This window comes from Alnus glutinosa, chromosome 5 (assembly GCF_958979055.1).
Source record: "Alnus glutinosa chromosome 5, dhAlnGlut1.1, whole genome shotgun sequence".
Taxonomy (NCBI): domain Eukaryota; kingdom Viridiplantae; phylum Streptophyta; class Magnoliopsida; order Fagales; family Betulaceae; genus Alnus; species Alnus glutinosa.
The window spans coordinates 13454292-13462623 of record NC_084890.1 but is presented as its reverse complement, the minus strand read 5'-3'; the positions used below and the strand labels follow the sequence as shown (position 1 = coordinate 13462623).

Genomic DNA, 8332 nt, shown 5'->3' with positions numbered 1-8332 from the left:
CAACCTTGAACTGTTCAGAAGCTTCTTAACATTGATGGGCATCCGAACGGCAACGAAGGATTCTACTTCTCTGAGTTGGATCTACATAGAATCTTCCTTGAAGACTGAAATTGCCTTTCTCTAAATGCTTTAAAGATTCTGAAATACGGCATCCTTGTTTATGGCAGCAACATTACATGGTAGTGATTTTGTCAACAGAATGCAACCAACAAAACAAACAGCTATCTTTGCATTTCTTTCTTGTCATCCCCATAAAATACCTGCAAAAATTTTCTCAAGATAACAAGAAAAAAAATATAGGGATAGAAAATATGATTCCTCAAACGGAATGCAAGGCATGAATAAGATATGACATGATAAATAATGCAATGAAAACATTCCTAACATGCGCTAGGATTTAGGAACCAAAACCTAGGCATGGTGTGACAAGCCCCTCAAGGGGTGAATGGTCTCATCTTTCCTTGCACATACATTATTTACCTAAGAGGTAGGGTTGTAAGCCATATCCAATTTGTCCAAACTGATTATGACATTCTTCATCACGTAGACAAGCCCTTCATAGATCTAAATTTTCTTGGGCTTTTGAGGTTTCAATCTGAAGCATTGGCCTTTGTGTGACCATTCTTGCCACTGTGACGGCATGAGGGAGAACCCCTTTTAGGGTATTGCCGCTTTTGCCGAGAAGCATGATGAGGCTTAGAAGGTTTAGAGCTACACTTACTTGTCTTCGGCTCTTGTTTCTAGGTCTGAGGCTTTTAGAAGCGGATCTTAGGATAGTGTTTCCTGATGTGCCCAGAGACACCACAACTGTAAAAACCAAGAAAATAAATATGGAGTTTAGCATTTAATAAATTATATTTATTAAATAGATGAGACTAATAATTATATTCTAGGTGATAATATTTATATTATGTAAGTAAAATGAGTTTAAGACAAAATAATGGAAGTTGTAATAATAAAATATTATTAATGGGTTTCTAAGATTAAATAAAAATAAGTCTAATTAGTGTGGTAAAATAAACAAAGTGTTTATTTTTATCGTATGGGCTTGTAAATGATAGCCCAAGAAAAGAGAAAAAGGATTATGTCTTTTAGGCCTAAACCAGCAATTTCCATTAAAGCCATCAAAAATCACTTAAGTGGAAGGGCATTTCCAAAATTTTACATTTAAAAACACCTTATCCCTCATGTGTGGCTCACGACACACTCCCTCCCCATTTAGATTTTTCCTCTCCTCTCCACACACACACATACTCAGTCTCTTCCACCGAAACAGCAGCCCCCAACCTCCATTTCTCTTCTTTTCTCCTTCTTTGCTCTCTCTTCTCTTCCCATCTTCATGGTGAAAGCTTGGTTTGGTATAGGTATGGACTAGAATTTCGTGGAGAAGGCATAGAATATGGGTTTGAAGGGCTGAAATTTTAGGTAAGGATCTCAAACTCTCTTTGCTCTCATTCTCTTTCACTTGGGTTGGAATTTGAGAATGGATTGCACACCTTAAATTCACCATGGCAGCACCTATTAGTGAGCTTTAGGGCTTTAATTTTTGGATTTCCAGCCGTCATTCTTACACCCATTCATGTGTAAATCATAGGTGTGGCTTGGGCTTTACTTCAAATCAAGTCCTCCATCATTTGTGAGCTTTGGGTAGCAATTTTTGGGTGTTAGGACCTCCAATCTACCGATTATTCAAAGGTAATTTCGAAACCCTAACATTTCTTAAAGTTAGGTTAATTTTGGGAAAGTAATGAAATTCTTGGAATTGGCCTGGGGACTTTATTTGCAATAAATTCCTAAATGATATTCAAGCTTTCGGTTTATTTATTGTTGGACTAAACTTCAAGTTTAGGGTTGTTGAAGTGTAGATAAGAAACCCTGTAACGACCCGCTTTTTACAAAAAAAATTAAGTAATTATATCTGGATAATTACGTGTCATTAAACATTCAGAGACAATAAATCTGGCAGCGGAAAATACGAATATCTTTTTTTTTTTTCTTTACAACCATCAAGGACAACTCCCTTACTATACATTTAGAGCTTTAACTGACATCCACTAGAAATACATTAAAAGTCTTTCACACTAATTACAAAGAAACAGGTGTCACAAATGACACCACAACATACATGGAAAGTTTACTAAATACAAATAAATCCTTAAACATGTTACATACAAGAGTACAAACATTGATAAGTATAAAGCACTAGATCCTAACTACAATAGCTTTAAATCTCTTAAAATAGCAGTTAATCCAATCCATAATCTTCATAACCTGTGCAAACATCTATGAGAAGGTGGTTACAGTCACAATCCCATAGTTCCATAAGTGAGTTAACTATCTTTCAACAACATCATGATTTATGCGTTATTTAAGGAACATAGATATGACAAATGATGTAGTGATAGTTTTGTATGCAAAGTTTAACAGTTGAATATAGTCATTGTACTCCTCTCTTGTAAGGGCCGTCTCCCCGGTCAGCGTCTTTCTCGAGGCCATCCCCTCTACATTACATTTTGATTAACTTATTTTCGCACTATCAGAGACCTCCCTCCTCTAGTACTTGAAAGGCATTCCAATCAATATGATTATTATTGTTTCCAGTTCCAGGCACATTTCCCATCCTGAACCTTTGGGAGACGTCGCACCCAATATTAATAAGTTGATTATTAACAGTATGCAATAATCAGTCACACGCATCCAATTAAAATAAAACATAAACACAACGCTATTGAAATCCAGTACTACCCTCAGTAAGTAATTCATACTTACAGCCCTTTTGTGCAGTCATAGTTCATCATCTGCATCAAATACATATATATATGCATAGAAGGTTAACATCATTTCTTTTAGAAATTCATGCCTAAACATGAACCCTAAAGTCACATATATGCATACATAGAAGCAATCATCTTTTCAATTGCAAAGTCATTTACATATATTAACACTTAACATCACATGGTTCATTCTCAATATTATTTTTCAACAATAGCACCTAAACCTATTTTCTGTAAAAATAATAACACTTCTAACAAGACCTTGTCATTTCTAGGGAACATCAATCATATTACCAAACCAATTAACAAAACATCTATTTTAAAACATATTAACTCTAACAATTATTTCAACTAACATATATTAAAGAAATCACAGTAAAACAGCATGCTCAATTTTCCATAACACTCAATCTCTAAAACAATGCATTACATGATTAAACTCATAAAATCATTCTTTAATTCTAGAGTTTTACAACTAATCAAGCACTTAGTTTAGTCAACATCACTCATTAATTATCAATAATCAAACATAATCAATATCCTAAAATATTATACAATTCTAGGTTTCAATAATACATACCAATCATCAATAATAAGACACAAGCCCATTTAATTACAATAGGGAATTCTTAATAAAAATTAGTTTAAACCAAACATGACAAGGCACAACAATTCATGCTTTACATAGATCAGGTCAACACATGATATATGACTTAACCTCAAATGGCCAAATTATAATAATAATACATATAACCAAGCACACACCTCATATCATAATTGATCAACAACAAAAGTCACCTAGGGTCTTAAATTCAGTTACCAATCCATTAGGACTACATTTAACCCATTCCAATTTAACTAAAATACATCACACATAAAATATCTAGCCAATACCTCCAAATAACATTCCAATACCTATCCAATTTAAACAACCTAAAATATATATCCAAAACACCATATGGCCAACATAGGAAACCTATCTTTTCAAATCGATTTCTGACTTAGTTACTAATATACCAATATACTCAAATATTCATTCAACAATAATTCTAGCTTCTAAAATTATCACAAGCCATCTAACCAAAACACTGCCAACTGGGAACAACAGAGAATAATCCCCCAAAATCAATAGACCCCAAACTGGCCAGCAAGACCTAATCCCAAATAATTCCAACAACTAAAATCAACATAAAATACCACAAGGCCAAACCTAGCACAGCTTACACCAAATCAGAACATCAATTATCATGAATAATAACCAAAACTCAAATCCACAACACCCAATTCAATACCCTAAGCCACTGCCGACACATAACCGGCCAGAACAGGAACACAAAACAGGGAATTCAACATCCAAAAATGCCCCATCATTAATCCATAAAAATCCCTTAACCAATCAATAGAAAACCCCCAAAATCATAAAACCCTAATTTCACAATAATCTAATCAATCCACAAAATAAAACATCATAGGTTGTAAGAATTTACCCCAAAATAAATCCACCGGAAAAGCCACTGATTCCTCCGGAAAACGCACAGGAAGAACCGGGTCTTCCTCTCGGGTCTTCGGGTCACAGGTTCGGGTTCTGGGTCACGGGGCTTTGGGGTTCGGCTGGGTTGCACACACAGGTCACGAGCTCACCGGAAACCGCTACTGAGACCGCCGGACATGGAGGGTCGGACCTCCGGAAGGATCGGGTCACACGGGTTCTCCCGGATTCGTCGAGTTTGGCTCGCGGGTCGCGGGTCCAAGCTCCTGGGTTCGTTGGTTTCCGCATCCTAGGCACCACCGGAGTCGACCCACCGGTAGCATCGGCCGGAAATCGAGTCACCGTCGTTCCTTAGGTTCCAGGTTCGGCTCCCTCTCTCCCGAGCTCTGACTCTCCCTCTCCCGATCTCTCGGTCTCTCTGTCTCTCTTGACATCTCTCTCTCTCTATCCCTCAAGTCTCTCCCTCAATCTCCGGCTCTCACTCTCTCTGTCTCACTGTGTTCGTGCGAGAAGAAAGAAAGAAGAAGAAAGAAGATAAGAAAGAAAAGGAATAAGATAAGAAGGAAAAGGAATAGGAACCGAGTGTGAGAATTTCTGAAAGAGAGGTGTCGATTTTATAATATAATTAGGATATTATTTTTCTTGTAATCATTAAGTTTATAAAATATCCCTTTCATAATAATATCTCTTATAAAAATATCTCTAGATATTTTATCGGTTGATATTTTTACACTGGTCTTTACCATTATGTATAATTCATTAAAATTATAATCTATATCCATTTTGAGTCAAATTTGTTTCATTGATAATATTGTTATCTCAATAATATTTTAACATCATAAAATATGTACTAAATATATATTGCACAATAATATTACACACAGTGAATATTACACATTAAATATTGTTTATCAATATTATTATGCCAATTAGTCCACTGAATAATTCAGTCATTTTATTAAATAGCCTTGTAATATTATTAAACTTTATCTGAGTTTAATAATATTATTCTTTATTTATAAAATCATGGTTTATAAATAATAAGATCAATGAATATTTATTTTCATAAATATCCATGTATTCCTCATTATTTATCGAGGATTAAAATACTGTGTTTAAAGCCACGTATTTTATTAACTGATGGATGTGAATATTGTTTCCAACAATATTAAGTCGTTCGAGCGTCGAGTCTTGAGAATCGAACGTCAATTCTTGACTTGTCTATTTTATTCAGTTTTAGATTTTAATTTAAGACATTATTTTATTTCTTAAAATCTGGGGTGCTACAAACCCTAAATTTGATGGGTTGAATTAAATTTGAGATTTTTAGATGCTTAAACCCTAGATTGTTAATTTGTGGAATAATTGCATTTAGAGTGTTGATTAATCTCAAATTATCTATGGCTTTCATAAAAAAGAAATAGGAATTTATGGGGTTAGGTCCTAATGTTAATAATTTGTATAAATTGGAAACCTAAAAATATTTCTATGTATAGGTTTTGTTGATTAATGAGTGATAAAGTAAACCCTATAATTTTATGGGTTAGTAATTGTAGATAATAAAATGTTGAATGGAACCTTAAAACTTTAAGTGCTCAACTTTTAAACATGTATAAAGGGAAGCATGAGTTTAGGAGTATGAGTGCTAATGTAAGGTGCAATCTAATGCAGCTATTCATTGCGCAACCTTGGGTGAGAATAATCCCACAAAGCCACGGATCTTGCAAGAAGGTGAGTATTCTACTCATTGAGGAACCCTAGGAACTTAGATTTACATTTTGATAGTATTTGGTTGTGTTTATAATTATGGAATTGTTGATAAAAAATATATGTGACTGGGTTGTGATATATTTGGATTGAGAAATGTGATGATAAATGGATGTTGATGATATTGGATTGTATTTATGGTTATAAAATTGTTGGTAAAAATATGTGAATGAGTTGTGGTATATTTGGATTGAGAATTGTGATGATAAATGGATGTTGATGGTATTAGATTGTATTTATGAGTATGAAAATTGTTGATAAAAATATATGTGATTGTGATGTGAGATATTGGTTGGAGAATTTGCGATGATAAGATGATGTTGATGATATTTGGTTGTATATATTTGATTATGGAAATTGTATAAAGTATATGTGATTGAGATGAGAAATATTGAATTGAGAAGTGTGATGATATAATTATATTGATATGCTTGAAATTGCTTGGGATCAAATAATATGATGTTGGATGGATGATTTGAGTAGCATGAGATTATATTATAAATGTGATTGTGTTGTGGAATGTGGTATTGTTGAAAGAAAGATGTTTGTGAATACATGTGTAATAATATGTATATAGTGTGGATACTTTGGTATTGTGAGAGCCCAGTAGTTGATAGATAGTAAGTCCAGTGTTGTAGCATCTGGCATAGTGGTAGACTATAGGGTTGTAGCTTTTGGTTGAATGGTGTGCCCTGCGGGTTGTAGCCTTATGGGTGTAGCAAGGTAAGTCTAGAGTTGTAGCTCCTAGCACTTGTGAATTGGTAGGCCAAAGGGTAGTAGCTCTTGGTTGAGATGTGTGCCCTGCGAGTCGTAGCTTTACGGGAGGTATTGAGGTAAGTCTAGAGTCATAGCTCTAGCACTCGTGAGATGTGTGTCCTGCGGGTCGTAGCTTTACAAGCAGTATTGAGGTAAGTCTAGAGTCGTAGCTTTAGCACTCGTGAGATGTGTGCCCTGCGGGTTGTAGCTTCACAGGCGGTGTTCTGGTAAGCCTGGAGTCGTAGCTCAAGCACATGTGAGTTGATATTCTTGAGTTCTATGTGTAAGTCTAGGGTTGTAGCTCCTAGCTACGGAGTTGGTAAGTCTGAGGTATTGCTTATGGCACGTGTGGTATATTGTTTTGGAAACTATGAAAAGATATAACAGTGTGATGAATGGTGTGACTTGTACTTGATGATGTGTTGTTGTGTGGACTTAATGATTTGAGTGTAACATTATGGAATCTTGCATGTGTATATGTTTGTGTGCATTGTTTATTTAGTGAGTCTTATACCACTGTGGCCTCAGTACTTCTTATCCAAGCGGTGAACTCACACTTTCACCTATACAGATGTGGCTAACAGGTACAGGTGATGCGGAGGATGACTTTGTTGCAAACTACTTGGAGTACTACGACTAAAGCTTGTCGCTTGAGTCGTAGGGGTGTCGGACTTCGATAATCCCTTTTGATGTATATTTTGTATATGGCTAGTGTGACTTGTAATACTTTGATGATAGCCATTCTTTTGTTATGTATAACTTATGCTTAAGCCTTAAACAGATAAACGTTAACTGGCTCTTTTGTGTAACGAACAATTTATATTTATGATGTTGACTTCCGTAGTTAGATTTTGTATTCCGCTGCTTGAATTCTATTACTCTGATATATCAGGTACATGTTAAGGAATGTGTACTATGAGTTGGCTTAATGACACGTAGTCATACCACTGTGATGACTCATTTGTATGTTTTCAAAAAAAAAAAAAAATGGGTTGTCACAGAAAATGGTATCAGAGCGGTTAGCTCTAGGGACATAGGGAAAGTGGAAGTTTAGATTGGTACTCAAGTCTAAGTGAAACAAAAGAGCCTTAGGATTATAAAAACTTATAACCAAGACTTGACCTTTCAACAAGATTTATTTGTGTGTATTGCATGTTTATTTTGATGCATTTGTTATGACCTGCATTTGTTTGTGTGGTAATATTTATATACTCACATGGTAGGTTAACTTTAATGTTGTTGCACAGAACCATGCGACCTATACAATGACCTCTTCCTTGTTCAGAAGTGTCGCATGCGTCTCAACAAATTCGAGTGCAACACATTCATTTGTCTCATCCACATATGTGGAGTTGTGCAGGTAGAGTACAAACCCTTAGGTGAAAACATATGCGTGGCCACACTTGTTGGTGACACTTTAATGGGTAGGTCTAAGTGTTGAGCCTCTTAGTCTTTTAAAAAAGTCTAGCAAGGATGAGTTAAGCTGTGAGCGATGTAAAAGAGTTTCTCGTGTGGGTAGACTAATGATCACTCCTTTGAAAGGTGA

General features: G+C 35.3%; 1 long non-coding RNA gene across 1 annotated transcript; it reads left to right on the top strand.

The window, feature by feature from the left end:
• The first annotated feature begins 1223 nt into the window (after positions 1-1223).
• Positions 1224-7414, top strand: LOC133868030 (uncharacterized). The gene is made up of 4 exons (XR_009900275.1): positions 1224-1425; positions 1595-1695; positions 5935-5994; positions 7358-7414. It is a non-coding gene; the product is annotated as an uncharacterized LOC133868030 (long non-coding RNA).
• Positions 7415-8332: the final 918 nt, after the last annotated feature.